The 19,849-nt window shown below is 42.4% G+C and overlaps 1 pseudogene; it reads left to right on the forward strand.

Annotated features, from left to right (window-relative positions):
- The first annotated feature begins 1,349 nt into the window (after positions 1-1,349).
- LOC150008919 (sorting nexin-15 pseudogene) lies at positions 1,350-6,507 on the forward strand (annotated as a pseudogene).
- Positions 6,508-19,849: the final 13,342 nt, after the last annotated feature.

The raw sequence follows: 19,849 nt of genomic DNA on the forward strand, positions 1-19,849 counted from the left end.
TAGTATCCAAAATACATGAAAAACTCATATAACTCAATAGCAAAAAATAACCTGATTTTTAAAAATGGGCAGAAGGTCTGAATAGACATTTTTCCAAAGAGGACACACAGGTGGCCAACAAGTACATAAAAAGATGCTCAACATCCCTAGTGATCGGGGAAATTCAAATCAAAACCACATGAGCTATCACCTCCCACCTGTTAGAATGGCTGTTACCAAAAAGACAAGAAATAGTGTTGGAGAAAAGGAAACCTGTAAGCACTGCTGTGGGGAAAGTGCAATAAATCAGTGCAGCCACTATGGAAAACAGTTTGAAGGTTCCTCAAAAAATTAAAAGTAGAACTACATTATGACCCAGTAATTCCACTTCTGGGTATAGATCTGAAGAAAATGAAAACAAAAAGATATATGGACCCATGTTAATGGGTCATTGCAGCATGGTTTACAACAAGCAAGATAAGGAAACAATCTAAGCGTCTATTAACAGATGACTGGATTTTTTTAAAACGTGATTGATACACACACACACACACACACACACACACACGAGAATATTCTTCAGCCATAAGAGGGAATGAAATTTTGACATTCACAACAACATGGATGAACCTTGAGGGCATTATGCTAAGTGAAATAAGTTAGAGAAAGATAAATACCATATGAGCTCACTTATATGGAGATTCATAAAGAAAAGAAATGCTCACAGATACATAGAACAGATTGGTGGTTGTCAGAGGCAAAGGGTGAGGAAATGGGTCAAGTGGGTAAAGGGGGTCAAAAGGTACAAACTTCCAGATATAAAATAAATGTTGGGGGAATGTAGTATACAGCACAGTGATCATAGTTAATAATACTGTACTGCATATTTGAAAGTTACTTAGAGTATATCTTAAAAGGTCCCAAGAAAAAAAAGAATTCACAACTATGTATGATGACCAACGTTAACCAGACTTACTGTGGTGATCATTCTGCAATATATACCCGTACAATACAAATACTGAATCATTATATTGTACCCCTGAAACTATTATAAATAGTATATGTGTCGATTATACCTCAATTTTTAGAAGAAAGAATTTCTGTTTTTAGCTAAATTTGCTAAGGTGAAATTCTTTTTGTGTCTGCTTTTAATCTCCTAAGTGGCTGTTATGAGACCAGTTCTGTCTTCCGGCAATGTGTACTTCCTCAAAGAACATTTTTTAAAGCAGCAAAGATATGTTCAACGGTATGATGATTGGTTAGAATAATCTGAGTACAAAATTATATGACAACTTCTAGGTAAAAATATTTACCCAGATAGACAAATCCCTGGACATACGCACTCATTTCTCTTGGGTAAACACCTAGGAATGGAACAGCTAGGTCTTATGGAAGGTACTATATGTTTAACTTGTCAAGAAACTGCCAAACTCTTTTTCCAAAATGTACTACTTAACATTCCCACCAACAGTGTATGAGAGTGACAGTTCCTCTAGATCCTCTCTTGTTATAATCAGTCTTTCAAATTTTCAAGGGAGTTTCTAATATAGCTGTGTTGTAGTGTCGAATTGTATTGGGTTGGCCAAAAAAGTTTTTTTTTCCCATAAGATGGCTTTAGCAGTACTTAGTTGTCTTTAACTTCATTTGAAACAATTTTATTAGATTGTATTGTGACAGCTGTCATATAAGTGTGTATTTTTTAAAAACATCAAAATTGGTGAATTTTGGTGTAGTCATTTTAATATTGAAGATGGAAGAACATACACATCTTTGCATATTATGTTTTATTATTTCATGCGTGGAGGTAGCAAACCTCCATTTAGGGATCGAGAGAGAAGTAAGTTGAAACTATTTAAGCTTGGAAGCTCAGGAGAGGGTGGAGCTGAAACGGAGCTTTGAGGAAGGGACACACCAGGTGGGGCTAATGCCTCAGAGGCAGCATGATGAGTCCGGTTCTGCAAATGTTGGGAGAACTGAAAATTGGATTCAGCTGCTGCTACAGGAATAACTGCCATTCATTGCCAGGGTGAAGAAGTGAGAATAAGGTGACACTCACTGGGACAGGAAAAATTTGAAAAGTTCTCAGGAAGAAAATAGGAAGGAGCAACCCCTTCTTCCCTTCCAGCCTCACAGGCTCTTGCTAGTACCTTGTATTAGCAGACTCTAGCAAGGAAACACTGGCAAAACAAATATAGTTGGAAGAATCTCAGCATTAGACCACAAAGTGGAGTCTAGAAGGCAAGGCTCGGAGCAAAGAGATAATAGTTTAATAACTGGCTACTACCCACTCCATTGGCTACTCGGCTGCTATACACACCCTTCTATACATACATGAACTCTCAGACGAGAAACACAACTATGTTTTTAATGAAACTGCAACTATACTGCATACAAAGGAAGACATTCTCATCCTTACCGGAAAATGATATGTGAAGTCCCAGCATTCATTGTACCCATCTCTGTGTAAAGAGACCTCTGCAAGCTGCGTGGAGACCTGGTCAGCACCCACCTGCAACCTCTTGTGCCTCTTCCAGGAGTTCCCAGCATTCCTTGAGCCCAGGTGTTTGGCAGGTGTTTTGTGTCAGTGATGCAGGAGCGGGAGAACACCAGGTCTGCCTCCACTTCGCAGAGCTCCAGCCGAAGGAGAAGGTGGGTAAGTAAACAGGTCTCTATACCCTGGCTCCTACAAAGCATGTACAAAGCCAACTGCCCTCAAATCCAGTGGTGGTAAAGCACCAAGGAAGCAACTGGCTACCAAAGCCGCTTACAAGAGTGCACCCTCTACTGACGGGGTGAAGAAACTCCATCGTTACAGGCTTGGTACTGTGGCACTTCGTGAAATTAAGTCCACTAGCTTCTGATTTCGCAAACTTTCCTTCCAGTGTCTGGTGTGACAAATTGCTCAGGACTTCGAAAGAGATCTACGCTTCCAGAGTGCAGCTATTAGTGCATTCCAGGAGGCAAGGGAGGCCTACTTGGCTGGCCTTTTTGAAGACACCAAACTTTGTCCTATCCATGCAAAACACGTAAGAATTATTTCAACAACATCTCGCTACCAGGTCACATAGGTAGAGAACGTGTTTAAGAAACCAACCACTATGATGGGAAACATTTCATTCTTTAAAAAAATTTAAAACTCTCCTTTCTCTTATTGGTAGATCTGAACATTATTTTTTCCCCTCATGGGGGGGGGGGGTCAAAAGGTACCCAATTATATGATTGCAAATGGAAAATATAGGAGAGAAATAGGTTTTAGCAGTTTTCCCATTTTCATTTGTGTGTGAATTTTATCACCACACTGCCCCCGCACAGCTGATCTTCCACGGAGGGCAGAGCGTGGTGATCAGTGGCCACAGCCAGTCCTTGCAGCTGACTGGCCTGGCTAAATCCCTCCCATTGACCTGCCAACAGCTATCAAGGCCCAACTACAAGCAGAGGGTGTACTTAGCCCACACAAGGGGTACACCTGAAGTACCCAGCTTGGGTGATGGGGAGGTTCTGCCACTGGACCCTACTACATTAGGCCACACACTACCAGGACGTGAAGTCATAGCAGCTCTACCTAATACATAGAAACAAACACAGGGAGGCTGCCAAAATGAGGAGATGAAGAAACATGGCCCAAATGAAAGAACAGATCAAAACTCCAGAAAAAGAACTAAACAAAATGGAGATAAGCAATCTATCAGATGCAGAGTTCAAAATATCGGTTATAAGGATGCTTAAAACTTTTATGCTGTTGAGGTACTTAGCGAGTACCTCAACAGCATAAAAAAGACCCAGACAGAAATGAAGGATATACTAATGAAAATAAAGAACAATTTACAGGGAATCAATAGTAGAGTGGATGAAGCCGAGAATCAAATCAATGATTTGAAACATAAGGAAACAAAAAAACAACCAGTCAGAACAACAAGAAGAAAAAGGAATCCAAAAAAATGAGGATAGTGTAAGCAGCCTCTGGGACAACTTCAAGAGGTCCAACATACTCATTATAGGAGTATCAGAAAGAGAAGAGAAAGAGCAAGAAATTGGAAATCTATTTGAAAAAAATAATGAAAGAAAACTTCCCTGGTTTTGTGAAGGAAATAGACATGCAAGACCAAGAAGCATAGCGTTCCAAACAAGATAGATGCAAAGAAGCCCACTCTAAGACACATCATAATTAAAATGCCAAAGGTTAAAGATAAAGAGAGAACCTTAAAGCATCAAGAGAAAAGAAATTGGTTACCTACAGAGGAGTTCCCATAAGAGTGTCAGCTGATTTCTCAAAAGAAACTTTGCAGGCTAGAAGGGATTGGCAAGAAATATTCAAAGTCATGAAAAGCACGGACCTACAGCCAAGATTGCTCTACCCAGCAAAGGTATCATCTAGAATTGAAGGGCAGATAAAGAGCTTCCCAGACAAAAAAAAAAAGGAAAAAAAACAAAGGAGTTCATCATCATCCAACCATTATTATATGAAATGTTAAAAGGACTTATTTAAGAAAGAGAAAATCAAAATTATGAACAATAAAATGTCAATAAATACATATTTATCAACAATAGACTCTATAAAACAAACTAAGCAAACAAGAAAAACAGAGACAGAATGGGTACCAAGAGCATTGTGATGGTTGCCAGATGGAAGCGGGGTGTGGGGGAATAGGTGAAAAGGTGAGGGGATTAAGAGGTACAAATAGACAGTTACAGAATAGCCATGGGGATGTAAAGTACAGAATAGGAAATGGAGTAGCCAAAGAACTTCTACTCATGACCTGTGGGGATTGCCTGAGGGAGTAGGGAAGGTACTGGGTGGAGCAGGGCAAAGGGAGAAAAATCAGGACAGCTCTAATAGCATAATCAATAAGATATAATTAAATATATATATATCGTCGTCGTCGGCAGCCGTCCGTCTCGAGAGACGATGGTGTAGCTTCTTAAGGGTCTATCTGCACCGCCGAGGATGGCTGTGCAGTCCAACTCAGGAGTGACACGGTATCTGTCTCCTCCCGTGTTGAATCGACATCTTGCGATGACGCTGGAGTGTCCTCTCCAGTGAAGCTGAAGCTACAGAGCCTGGGCAGGGTGATATGGAGGGTCTGCTGTTGCCCATGCAGCAGACCCCCCCTCTCTTCACAGCTGAAGGGTCCAAGGGAAAGACGGAGTCAATACAGCTTGGCTTCAGGTGCGCCGCAGGAGTTGCCGGTGTTGACTACAACGTCAAACCGCCTTAGGGACTCCGGCTCCGGATTTTCTGTCGGGGTTTACTCCCTTAGCCTTTCCCCTGAAGAGGTATGCCGCAAGGCAGCGGAGGTTTTTTGGAGTCAGAGTTTTCCTTCTCTGATGTGCCCTGACTGGAAGATCGAACCAGCGACACTTAGCTCACAGGCCGACGCTCAATCCACTGAGCCAAACCAGCCAGGGTCAAATATATATATATATATATATATATTATACGGACATAAAGCATTACTGAAAGTCAAAATGTTTCAGTGAACAAGTTTCAGCAGTTCAACTTAATAGCAGTATAAATTAACCTATTAAATTTTTCTAGACAATGCCAGAATTTAAATTTTTCTTTTTTAAACAGGTAAATTTTTCCTATTCATGGCGACTAAATGGTGTTTGTAGCGTTTTTATCACACAGTAGATTCCACCCATTCACTATGCTTTTCTAACTGAGTTGTACTACATGTAAGGACATGTTTTTAATTTTGTCTGTCTTCTGGGCTGTTTCTGTAAGTTTGCTATTACTATACATTAAACTGGTAAAAAAAAAAAAATTAAAAATACAGGAGCAGCGAACGGGGCTGAGAACTTGCTTTTCTTCGCTGTGCTCATCCTGGTACTGAACAGCAGTCCCCGCCCGACTCAAGGAGTTCTTTCAGGGTGGGAAGGTGACACAGCCCTGAAAGGTGTCCAGGGACTTGCACATCCTGCCACCCCCTCGGATGCCTTCACTGCCCAACGAGCCCTGGTTGCCCCGGCTGGTCCCCACGGAGAGAAGGGGCCTCAAGGAATTGGAGGAGCCCCCGCCATCCAGCCCTGCCCAGGAAGCCTTGGATTTTCTGTGTGTATGTGGGAGCACCAAGGAGGCGTCCAGTTTCCCTGCTGGAGACCCCTCACCGAGGCTCAGCCTGCCCTCCCTCTTGCACCCCTTCTTCAGGGAAGAAGGTGCAGGCCCCCGTCTTACCAGCGTAGGTGAGGTGGCAGCGATCCAGGCAGAATCCAAAAGGCTGGCCCAGGAACCCTGGAGCCAGTGGGACAGAAGGAGGAAGAGGAAGAAGAAAAGAGGAAGGAGGCCTACCCTGCCTATCTGAATTGAGCCCCAGAGCTCACCGAGGCCCCGCGGGCGAAGGCCTGCGCTTACCTATGAGATCTGCGCCGCTGCCCACTGCCCGGATGGCATGTACTCCCTGCTTCCGCGAGTTCCAGGTGAACTATCTCCGCCCGCAGGGAGGGTATGAAGCAGAAGGCAGCTGAGTACCTGAAGGGCCAGACGACATCCTGCACCTGTACCTGCACGTGTCCAAACTCCTGCCCTGACAGGGAAGGAACAGGTCCCCAGGACTCTGGCTCCAGCGCTGGCAGCCACCTACTCTCCTCACCCTAGTGCCAGACCTTATTCCTGCTCTTGTAACTCCCAGGACCATTTCTGTATATAACTGGACCAAGAATGGGGAAAATAATGAATTCAAAACTCCCTTTTAAAAATTTAATTAAAAGTAAAATAAAATCTAGTCACAGTACCAGCTAAATATTTTGTTCCCTAATGACTAAATTATAAAGTTAGCCTCTAACAAAACTTATATAAAATATTAAAGGGAAGGAAGAAAGAACAGAAAATTGTTACTATATACACATATATAATATACACAGCAAATTAAGCAAGGAAGAAAAATATGGGTAGCTACTATCATCTTTATTTCTGTAACGAATCACAAACGTACATTTATAACCTTCTTCCACTACCCATTTTATCTTTTCTTTGCCCTCAGAAAAAACCTCAGCTGATCACAATTCTGAGGTGAGGTGACCCAAATTTTTGTACATGAAGGGTCTGACTTCTCAGAGCCTCTCTTTCCTTCTCTCTTGTTCTTTCTTTCTTGTCCTTTTCTTTCTTTCCTTCCTTCCTTCCATGTTGTCATTGCTACTGCTGCTATGGTTTTTGGTTGCCTATTGGTTCCATGGCACTAATGGATATTTGGCAGTCTTACCTTCCAATTCAATGGAAATACGTCGTTAGGAACCAAAACCTCCAACCCAGCAGAGCTCAAAACTGCAGGGATGGGAAGCAAGAATCCCGCAAGCAGGTTATTAATTGTAATAATAACCTTCCCTCTAGAACCCATGGTTATGGATGACACATACATGTATACGTTGTCTTCTGTTACATTGCATCTCCTCCATCTTGTCAGATAGAGCCCCATGCTTTCACAGTACCTCTCCTAATGGGCAGTCTCACAGAGTCTTCAATAAACCACACCGTTGTTCTTTTAAGCCAGCAACTTCTGAGTGATGAAGTATGTGGTAAAAACCAGTGAATTCTATGGGCATAGCCCTCTGCTGAAATTCTTTAGTTGTGCATAGAGCTTGACCAGAAGCAATATGTTGTGGAGTGTGAAGTCACCATGATAGCGAATAAGGCAGAAACGTTATGAACAAGGAAGGAAGATCAATATCAAGAACACATATCAATTCCAAAGAAAATACCTCTCTTTCCCCTCCCCTGGAAGAGGTCCAATGTAATAGCCTTGCCACCAAGTGGCTCAGTGACTATCTCTGCTGTTGCCAGGTTAGACACTCAGCCAGGTCAGCCTTGCTGAGGGGAAGTCCGCGTCGATGAACCAGAACAAAACGTCATGACAGTCAACGTTGATTCTCTATTTAAGATAAAAACTTCAATGGGTTGTTTTAGATTGAATGTAGAGCAAGGATGCCAGCCTGTACAGCTGCACTTCCAAAAAAAAAGATAGGAGATTAAGATTCACAAGTTCCAGTCTGCCTCCCCATCAGCATTGGACTTGTTAAAATGCTATTTATTTAGCGAATGCTCAGTGAGGAAGTCAGTAAGAAGCAGTCAGCTATTGGGGGGAGGGGGGTGAAAAAATATCTGGGTTGCTCGCTGTTAAGTCATTTTGCTGACTACTTCAGGTGAGAACAGTGGTACGTAAGCAATCTGCATTTTCTCCCCCACACTCTCCCTCATTTTTTAAAGGCTGTGGCAAATTTGCATTCACCCACAGGAAATGAAGCCATTTCTTGCTAAATCAAGAAAGAAGAACGACAGTCACATGGTCATTCTGGGGTCCTGACACGGTTGATCTGTGTAACGTTGCATGGAGGCTATGATGTGCTGTTGGCTTTACACACAAGCATATTGTGACTCAATTTGTTTGCCAGGCAGTTGTTCCAGAAAGGTAGTTAGTTACTGACAGAGGAAAATTGAAGTTAGGGTGTTGATTGCACAATCAAAGCCAAGTGACTGCTGAACCTAATAAAATGCTACGTAAATCCTGAAGTCACCCTGGAGTAAAGAGAATTAAATAACAGAGAGGAAGAGGGATTCACTTGCAATAAAACACAAGGTGATCTCTACCTGCATTGCCCTGTCCAACAGTCACCTAGTGGGCTAAAGCCCAGTAAATTCATCTCTATCTGGGCTCAAATGTCTCCCTGAGCAGAATCCTACTGGCAAGCTTGGTAAAGAAGTAAATAAGCTTTGGGTCAGCATCCTTTAGCTGTCATTGTTTTTTAACTCTTAAGGGGAAACTTAAGATAGATTTCCAATTGTATTTTACATCCTCTGAATGATCAGTGGGTAGCATATGATATTGATGGTCTCCTCTAACACTAGTTTCTCTAACACTGCAACGTGAAATTCAGCTTAAGGCAGGTCTATCTTGCAGGCTTGTGATGGTATTGAACTTACTGCCCAAATGGATTCTGAATGAACTTTTATAAGAAAATAACACTATAAATGGACTCTTTGAGGGGCATGAGCCCACTCAAGCCTTCTGACCTTTTCCCTTGCGTTTTCAATGTCAGGAATAATGATTAGTTTCAAAGGGCATTTGATTTATGTCTCCTTTTGAGGGGCAGAGTATTAAACTGGGTGGGAATCCCCACTTTACATTAAGTTATAGTCTCCAAAAGAAGGATCTTGAAAATATACCCTCCCCTGATTTAGCCAGAGAAGAAAAGAACATGACAGGATTCAATCAGAACTAGAGTCTCCCATTTTTACACAGAGCCTAAATGAAGGTTAAAAGTTTGCTAAATGTTGTCTGGGGAAGTGGTAATAAATATGAATTAAGGGTACCTATTAAGTCCTTGAAGGTATAAAATGGCATAAAACTATACAATGATGATGGCCCTAAGAGCTTCATTTTCTCTGAAATGAATAACCATAATGGCTTGAATAGATTTGTGTGAAAGGCTGCCAAGTAAATACACCCACATGCCCACACCTACTACTGAGGCAGATGCATAGAATTGGAACATGGTCTTCCTGGAAAAATAGGAGGTGTGTCTATTTCTAAATCAATATTTTTATAGTCTTTTGTTCAGGTACTGTCAAGCTTTTTACATGTGGAGACTTCCTGACATTTGGGTAAATATTAACAAATCAACCCATGACGTTTATAAAGGACAAAATATGTCACTCCCATCCTCTGCTTCCGGCTTCACAAACAATACCTGAGAAGCGAGGTAAAATGGGTTTCTGGAGGCCAAGCAGCCAGGACTGACCAAAGGGGACTTGCTTTAAATGATTCTGCTTACCGTGAGGATGTTTTTTATTCATACATACCTATTCTACTTAGTCCCTCGTGTGAGGAAATGAACAAGCATGGAACTTAGGTTTTCTTCCCATGAATTTGGTTTCCATGAAGGATTCAGGATACTGTAGACACTTTTGTTTCATGTTTCATAATAGTATTTCTCTATTTGCGGGTACTTGGCACCAATGATCACGATAGCACCAAACAGTATAAAGCTGGACATTACAATTCCTTGATGAGACCCTAATTGAATCCGCTGGGATGAGAACACTGCTCCAGGTTGACACACTTGAATCTTTAGCTGCTCTTTTTCCCAAGTACAGTACTTAAGTTTCATCTCCCTTTCAAGTTGTCACAGGCACACTGCTCCCCTACTGACTCTGGCCCTGGAGAAAACACAGGCCTGCCACAACAAGATGATAATCGTCTGCCCCTCTTCCTGAATCTGAGATCATGAACCCCATCTGAGGAGGAATTCCCTGCCTGGGCCCTGCCAGTCAGCAACGCTGGCTTCCACAGGGATTAACTCGAAATGGGGTTAAAGGCATTGGCCCTCTCACCAAAACAGTGTGATCCAAGGGATGCCTACCACTAAACCCTAGGAAGATAGATATTTATTGAAACAGATTCTGAAACCCCCATAGGATCTCCTGAATTACAATTTCTCGTGGTGGGTTTGGAAACTTAGAGTCACTCACAACAGAGTAAAATGGTTAAATCCAACTGGCTGTGGCTGTAAATCATGAAGTCCTTGAGAAATGTAAAGGAACATTCATTATAAGCAAAACCTGAGGCCATGTGTTATGAGAAATAGGAAGAAGAAGCCAAGGTTACATTCAGCTCGGGTCAGGCCCTGACTTCTTCTTGGCCCTGAGGACATGACTAGGACTGGTCTCCATGGTTTGCACAATACACTGGTTATGCCTATTCCAGATTAATGGCTGGAGTAGGTCTAAATTATTATCATTAATACAGAGCAAGAATAAAAACATTCATTGAGGGATGCCAGAACACATTTCAAATCAGACATTTCCATTGATGTGAACTGAGTAGTGCACTTCTAAAGCGGACCATGAACTAAGAGCCTCCTGGGAGATGAGCAGTGTTTATGCTCCCAAACGGCAGGCAGAGTGCTTGACACCACATTGTCAGCTGCTAGGACAGGGAGGCTCTCATGCCTGGGTGATGGATCATGTCAGTTTGTTCTACTTTGTATTCCTCGCTGTTCTTCTGCACCTGAGCAAAATTTAAATAGACTAACAGCATATCAAAGAGAATAAGTTTCTTGGTGAAACTTAAGTCTTAAGAACCTTAAGATGTGTTCTCCTCTGGCTCAGAAATGAAAATGCACCAAAGCAAGAAGTCAGCCTCATAGTGGGGAGGGGGCCCCAGAGAAAGAGGGCTCAGACTTTTCTGGATGTACTCCATTGGGGGGACAAAAGTCCCTCCCATCCTGCCCACCATTCCGACTTTCCCATGAGGGAAAAAGGAAGCTGGATAACGAAGAATTAAGGGAGAGGAACAAGTCAGTCAAAATGGTAATAATGGAGCAATTACCCAAGCACTAAACAACTACCAAAGGAAAACTGTAATAATCATTTTACAAATACATTATTTAATACAAAACTACCCACACCTCCAGGTTACGGCCAACTTAAGTGGTGACTGACCATTGGGTAATGGCATTGTTTATCATCCATCCCATGACACTTCTGAGAGTAAAAGGTGGTTCCATTAATATTGGGTTGGCCAAAAAGTTCCTTTGGTTTTTCCCGTAAGACGGCTCTACTGGCACTTAGTTGTCTTTAACTTCATTTGAAATAATTTTGTTAGACTGTATTGTGACAGCTGTCATATCAGTGTGCATTATTTTAAAAAACACAAAAATTGGTAAATTTTTGTGTGGCCATTTTAATATTGAAGATGGAAGAAAATAAGCAATGTTTTTGGTATATTACGCTTTATTATTTTAAGAAATGTTAAAATGCAACTGAAATGCAAAAAAAGATTTGTGCAGTGTGTGGAGGAGGTGCTGTGACTGACCAAACATGTCAAGAGTGGTTTGTGAAGTTTTGTGCTGGAAGATTTCTCACTGAATGATGATGCTTCACAGTTGGGTGGACCAGCTGAAGTTGATGGTGATCAAATTGAGACATTAATTCAGGACAATCAACATTTTACCACGAGGGAGATAGCCGACATACTCAAAGTATCCAAATCAATAGTTATTGGTGAAAATGAAAAATGTTTCTTTTATTTTACAGAAAAAAACACGTGAACTTTTTGGCCAACCCAGTAATTTCACCAGGACAGCAGGCATAAACTGGAACTATCACAGGAGAGCCAGGACTGATGGCCACCCAAGTGCTGACTCACAAACAACACGCCCGTCCAGAGAAGTGTAGGCATTCCAAGCAGCTAGATGTGCAGGTGCTCATTAAAGACCTCACAGCGTTATTGGTGGTCAGATACTGAAAGCAAGGCCTCTGAGTTCTCTAGCAACAGGCTGATTCTAGTGTCCAAACACTCGTGACAATTTGAGCCTTCTGGTATCTCAGAGATTTAGGGTAACCTAACCTCAGTCCCTGAGGATCCATTTCTGCAATGCCTCCCCTCTCCTGTCATTCAGTTCCAAATACTTCTTAACTTGGGGTTCTTTTTAAATGTATGAGTTCTTTTTAAATCTAAGAGGTCTTTAGTAATGTTATTTGGCTTCCAGCACATGAGCAGTTTAAGCTTTTCTTCTGTTACTGATTTCTAATATTACTGACAATTGTGATCAGATAACAATCTGGATGATATTTTTTCTTTGGGGATTTATTAAAGCATCTTATATGGCCTAGTGCATTGTATTAGAGTTTTCCAAAGAAAGAGAACCAATAGGATATACAGATATATGAGATCTATTATGAGAATTGGCTTACATGTAATGAAGGTTAAATCCCATAATATGCCATCAACAAAGCTGGAGAACCAGAAAAGCCAGTGGTGTGATATAGTCAAGTACAAAGGCTTGAGAACCAGGAGCTCCAATGTCCAAGGACAGTAAGAGATGGATGTCACAGCTCCATAAGAGACAGCAAATTCACCCCTCCTCTGCTCTTTCTGTGCTGTTTGGTCCCAATAGATTGGATGCCCACCCTTCCCAGGGAGGGTGATCTTTGCTCAGAATACTGATCAAAAACTAATCTCTTTCCAAGACACCCTCAGAGACACTCCTAGGAATGTATACAGGTATATTGGCACCCCTTAGCCCAGTCAAGCTGACACAAAATTAACCATTGCATGCATGGCTTTTTTAATATTTAGTTTTTGCTCAGAAAGGATGTATTTTTCTGTCTGACAGGGTTACTGCTCCCGTTTTCCCTTCCTCATGGCACCTGTGTTGCCAAATGGGTGCTTGTGTCTATAGGTGCTACCTGGACACCAACGTCTCCATCCGTTTCCCCAAAGGATCTAGTACAGGCTCCTGAATGTATAAATGTACTGGCAATTTGAAGTGCCCTGAAGAGCATTCGCCATGCACTGTCCAACCTTGTGCTATCACTCTGCTCTCCCTCCTCCTTGCCCCCGATCTCTCAGAGTCTGCCCTTTGCAGAGGTCCATGCTCACACCTAGTGACTGTCCCTGAGTTTGCACCATAGGCAGCAGCCTCTCCTGCCAGCCAGTCTCCCCAGACTGGAAGCCTACCTCTCCATGCTTTGCCTCCACAAAGATGAAACCCTCCCTATAAGGGATTTGCTTACCATCTTCCAAGGGAATATTGTCTTCGTAGATTGTACCAGGTAGTGTAACTCTAAATATCACATTTACTGGGTACCTCGAGAACTTAGTACTCAGTCAAACATACTCAAAGGATCATAATATGGCATGCCAAAATATGCCATTTTAGCACAAGAATTATTTTGAGTTGAAGCCATTTTAGTCCCTGAAATCCCTGTCTACCTAAAATTAGATCCTCCCCAAAAGCTCAATTGTCATAAATCTCCTCCCTGAGAAGAATGCCAAGCTAATCACAGCCAGACAGACATTATCACAAGACTAGCATATCTCCATCTAGTCACTCATAAGTGCATTTTCTCCCTCCCTTTCTCCTGCTAAATTAGGTATATAATGCTCCAAATATAACTGCTTCATTGAGGTTTTTACCTCTCTTCAGCAAAGTCCCTCATGTATGTAAAATTATAAACATCAACACAATCTGTATACGTTTTCTCCTATTAACCTGCCTTTTGTCAGTTTGATTCACAGGCCCCAGTTACTAAACCTAAGAAGGTAGAGGAAAAGTTTCTCCTCTCCTACAATATCAAGTAAAGCCCATGGAAATTTGTGCCATTCATCCATTAGAACAACAACAAGAATTTTGCATTTTCAGATCCAACTCAGTCCAGGCAAAGGACGTTGATATTCTCAGGAGTTCTGGAAGAAGAGGTGCTCTCTTAAAGACAATACATTTGTGAGCTCAAAGGCAAAGTTATCACATATTGAGAGCATGGATTCTGGAACCAAAACCTCTAGATTCGGATTTCTCTTCTGTGACTTACTAATGGTGAGGTTTGGCAAAGTTCCCTGTCTTTGTAAGCACTGTCACGTCTCCTGGGGTGGAGATAATGACTCACAAATCTGCAAGCAATGCAGCGATGCAGTAACAGTATCCCCAAGTGCTTGTTGAAGGACTCATGGGAGGAGTGCCTTAGCCTCACCTACCAGAAATGTTGTACGCATACTTCCCCTTTATGCTTTTATTTTTTCTTTAGACTTGGTTAAGGATCACTTGTGCTGAAGATGAATGGCTCATAGCAGAATGTAATGAACAAATCTGTGCTTTCTTCTTATGCGTGACAAATTATTACATAAACAGTATCTTCCTCCTACAAATAATAACAGGAATTTGTTACAAAGTCCTTTTTAATACAATCTGCCTTCAAGCCACAGAAAAATTAGTTAAGCAAATAATTCAGGCCCATATTAGTATGAACATTTTACAGATGAGGAAGCTAAATTCTGAGAAGCGAAGTGGCTTACCTGCCCAGGGGACTCAACGGCAGGGAGCCCAGGTGTTCTGATTCAAAAGTCCATCTTCTCCCGCCCACTCTCTATGTCTCATGAGTTTGTTCTAAATCCAGAGTATAGTGCTTTGAAAAAGCCTCATAACTAATAGGAAAAAAAACTTACTTCAAAGGACTCAAAATTATCCTTATTGTAGGCTACATGTTAAATCACATTTCATAAACCATCAAACATATCACAAACAAGCTATTATTATATGGGCAAGATGATTACGACCATTCTTGAAATAACTAACTCAATTTGCAATTTTTATTAGATACGGCAGTAGTAGCCCAAGTAAATTTGCTTTGTTATTATTTCCCTCAAGTAATGCTTCTTCTAAAAATGCTTTATATATATATATATATATATATATATATATATATGTATGTTTATTTATTCATCTATGTATATATTTTAAAATATACAGTACATATAAATTTATATATTAATATATCTTATGTATATTTATAAGTATAACTTGGTGGAGCAAAAGTAGGTTTACAGCTGTTTGTATGGAAAATAATACAATAATTAATAAATAATAATACAAGAACAAACTGTTTTGCAAGCTCACAACTATAAACCTATTTTTGCCCCACTCTGTATATATAATACTGTATACTAAGTACAATGAAGAAAGTAAACTGAGTGATATGATAAAAAATGTTTGGCTACCTATTTTTGATTGAGCAGTCAGGAGGCCAAATGAAATCTGAAAACAAAGGCTCACCTCCAAGATATAGGACAAAAGAACATTTTATGAAGAGGAAATAGCTAGCGAAAAGGCTCTGAGTTCGAAACAATTGTTTATGGTAGGAGATCAGCAAACAGATCAACTGTGGTGGTAGCCTAATGAGCAAGAGCAGGGATGGTACAGAATGAATTGGAGCGGGGAAGGCTCTCTTATTCCTCACGGGTCTCTGAGATTCATAAAACGCACTGAATCGTTCAGGACAGTTTGATGACACCTCGTTGTGGCTTCTCTTTGATCCTTCACCAAACCACGTCTACTAGTTCCACTTTATTCACAAGTACTACTGTCTCTCTCAGAGAAGGAAAACTCTGACTCCAAAAAACCTCCGCTGCCTTGCGGCATACCTCTTCAGGGGAAAGGCTAAGGGAGTAAACCCCGACAGAAAATCCGGAGCCGGAGTCCCTAAGGCGGTTCGACGTTGTAGTCAACACCGGCAACTCCTGCGGCGCACCTGAACCCAAGCTGTATCGACTCCGTCTTTCCCTTGGACCCTTCAGCTGCGAAGAGAGGGGGGGTCTGCTGCATGGGCAACAGCAGACCCTCCATATCACCCTGCCCAGGCTCTGTAGCTTCAGCGTCATCACAAGATGTCGATTCAACACGGGAGGAGACAGATACCATGTCACTCCCGAGTCGGACTGCACAGCCATTCTCAGCGGTGCAGATAGACTCTTAAGAAGCTACACCATCGTCTCTCGAGATGGACGGCTGCCGCCGCCGCCGCCGACGACGACGAGCCCAAGAATTTACATTTTGCCTCATGTCATGCAAACCTTCTTCTGACACTTTGAAATAGTTTGATTTTAATCTTGTTGGGGCAACTCACCTTTGCTTAAAGGCAAAGTGATCGGTTCAGTAGCCTTTCAAAATCCTAGCATTGTAATCCTATGACTTTAATGAGACCTGAAGTTTAAGTTCAATTATAAATCAGTGTTCGTGATTACAGTTTTGCCACAGGTGATTTGCATCAGTATGAGGAAGTTTAATACACTTATAAGGCTGCTATTAAAGGGGGAACAAAATCATTTCAAAGTTATCTTCAATAAGAATTAATTTATGTTCATACAGTATTCGGAAAGTAGTATTCTGGATTTTAGGGAAATGTAAATCAACTAATGTATTACTGCTACTGAATATCTCATATGACTCTGGTCCTAATACATAAGATTTAAAACATCCAGATTCTATTCCAAGAATCCAAGTCATTTTGTTTTGAGCTTAAAAATTCTCTACTTGTCCCAGATAACAATGAAATTTCTCATTTGTTCCTTAGTTTCCACTCCTACATTATTTACATCACCTCAGTTATCCAGAATTCTCAAGCAACCTGACTACCTCAGAGCCTGAGAGTTCAAAGGAAAAGAAAGCAAAATAAACCAAACAATGAAAAAGAGAAACAATCCGAAGAATAACTGCAAACACAGCTCTGGAGGTTTGCCAGAAGTAAAAGAGCATTCTAGTTTTGTGATGACCAGGCCTGGCTTCTCTGTATGAACACCATAATGCAGTGGGGAAATTGAAGATGCTCAGAGGATAAGAGTAAGGCCATGAGAAATGCCTGCTGACAAAGAGGAACCGGCAGCATTTACTTGGGAGCAGAAAAGAGAGCAGAGCCATCCTGCTGAGAGAGGGTCACTCACCCTTGACCAGCTCTGCAAGTGCCACCACCAGACCACTCTGGGTGGGAGAGGTGCCCCACATGGGGTGCACAGCCTGGATGCCAACCCGTCCCCGCTGTCGCCTGGGGGAAACATTGGGAGACCCAAGTAACTACCCCTTAATGAGCACTTACTAAGTTCAAATCCAGCTCTAATTACATCTTTTACTCATTCAATTCTACCTATGAGGTAGGTGTGGTTATGAGCACCCTGTGTTAGTAAAGGTCTTCCAAGAATCAGACAGCAAGATGGCATTAAAGTTGCCCAGATTTTTTGCCAGTTAAAATGAGTCTATTCAAGTTAAAATACACTTATGATTTTATAATTATTTGTTATCCGGGATTCATATTTAACTGGACACCCTGTTACTTGCTTATTTGTCGCTTAATCCAATACCCGCACGTTAGGGGAAATGCCTCTGTAAGGGGTAAAAGGAAGGGGCTGGCAGAGGCTGGGAGGCCCCTCAGACTGGGAAGTGGGCCTGGGCCCAGCCAGGAGCCAGAGGGAAGGTTGGTGGAAAACCTCACAAAGGGGAGGTTAGGCAAAGCCATCAAGGGGTCCTCCAGCCAAAGTGGCGAAGAAGCAGCTCCATGTGGCCCTGTACTGGTTCTGCCTTAATATCCCACCACACTCAGCAGGCCAGGAGCAGCCATGGGGAGTAACAGATGTCATCAGAGCTGGATTTGAACTTAGTGAGCGCTCATTCAGTGGTCGTTAACATCCAGTCAGAGGGTGTGCCCGTGCCATACTGAAGGGAATCCTTGGGTCTCCCCACCTTCCCCCAGGCGGCAGCGGGGATAGGCTGGCACCCTGGCTGTGCACCCGGTGCTGGGCACCTCTCCCACACTCAGTGAGCCCTGCTCTCAGGGAACCCTGTGACACATGTCAGAGCACAGCGGTCAGTGGCCCTTGGTCAAATATGTTCCCTGCAGTTGGAGGTTTGCAAAGCACATCCTACTGGCCACATACCACCCCCAACCCCATTTCCCAGACAAGTTTACTTTTCCAAAGTCAGGCTAGTTACTGACTAGCCAGGACCTGGGGCTCTGGCTCAGGAGCCTCGCTGGTGGCTACTATGTTAGAGGCTGTCTCCTGTCTGAGCCCACACTTTCTGCACCTTCAGAAACTGATGCTCACCACAGCGTCTATAACAAATGACTGCATGTGCTTCATTTGGTATGAAGTGTTCAGAAAAGGAAGTCAGTAGTAGCATAAGTAGGTGTCCATCAAACCACCAAAATTAGAAGATGAATTCCAAAGCCTAGGTAACTACAGAGCAAGCTGAACAAGTTACATATCCAGGAGGACTTCTGAGCCCCAGTGTGGAATAATTGAGATTATTACTATTTCTTTTTAATACCACAACAGCATTAGTTAAGTACTATTTCATCAGGTCCCTCAGATCTTAGAACACCTGCAATATGTTTCTATTATTTAGCACCAGGTGAGGCCAAACTGTGAATGAGAAACCAAGTAAATAATCCCTAACACTGGATGAGGCTTTTCTTCACAGGCGTGGAAACATGTCTCAATGGCATAAGTTTATTTCCTATCCCACCTAAACAGACTGTCCTGGGCTTTTTGGTGCATTCAGCAGAGAAAATCCACAGACTCCTAACCATCCATCCAAATGCTGGACCCCAGACCACAGTCCTAGACCCTGAATCACAGGTGGCAGTATTCTTGTCCTCTTTCAGGGCTTCCAATTTGCTTAACAAAATACAGTTGATGTGTCTTCCTCCCTCCACATGTGGCAGATGACCAGGAAGCTTAAGTTTTATTTGAAGAAAAAGCTATCAAAAGTAATAACCAAATAGTACTTATTTCTCTTCCCTCATAATTCAGGAAAGCGAAGGCCAAGTGTAATAAACCCAAATCTTCTAAATTTCAAACTGGTCTGAATTTGCAGTGTATGTGCCCCCCACCCCCACCCCACCAGCCACTCACCCGCCCCAGTCATGGAATGTTCTAGACTCATGAGACTGAAGATGGAGACAGCTGTCACATCTCAGATCTTAGGTTTTACCAAAAAGTAGACAGACAGCTCGGTGTGGATGGAGTGGTTGGTTTTTTCCCCAGACTGGGTGTGTGATGATGAGGAGTTGTCTTTCCTCACTCTCAACCAAGCAAAGCTTTCCAATGCACAGGCCCAGAAAGAAGCCCTCCTTGTGGAGACCTGTGTAAATCTTGGGGAATTACCCACCAGCTATGAAGTCATCCCTGGCTGTTTTGTTCGCTTGCTTCATCTCAGGTAAGCCTGTTATCAGGTGTAGGGGACAGACAGACATGGGGAGATGTGGGAAGCAGACAGGCCTTGTTTAATAGACTGACCAGCTGTGCGGAGCCGCCCCCTGCTGGGCCCTTAGCCCGCAGGTTGTCTTCCAGGCCTGCTCTGAATCCCACCCTCCCGGGGATTTTAAAGATAGAATAGAAATACAAAGTGGCTTTTAAGGAAAACTGAATCTGCTCTGTTTTTCTCTGTAAAGCCTCAAACCCTTGTCAGTAAAATGTGAAGAACAAAACGATAAAGTAAGAGGAAGTGCTTTTGACCTTGTGTAAAACACCTGGATGTTTCAGCCCTGTATTGATCTGCATTTCCCTTTCACTCCCTACCACTTGGGGAAGTGCTGCATATTTTCCTT

This window comes from Furipterus horrens, unplaced genomic scaffold (assembly GCF_987537825.1).
Source record: "Furipterus horrens unplaced genomic scaffold, mFurHor1.1.pri manual_scaffold_5, whole genome shotgun sequence".
NCBI classification, from domain to species: Eukaryota; Metazoa; Chordata; class Mammalia; order Chiroptera; family Furipteridae; genus Furipterus; species Furipterus horrens.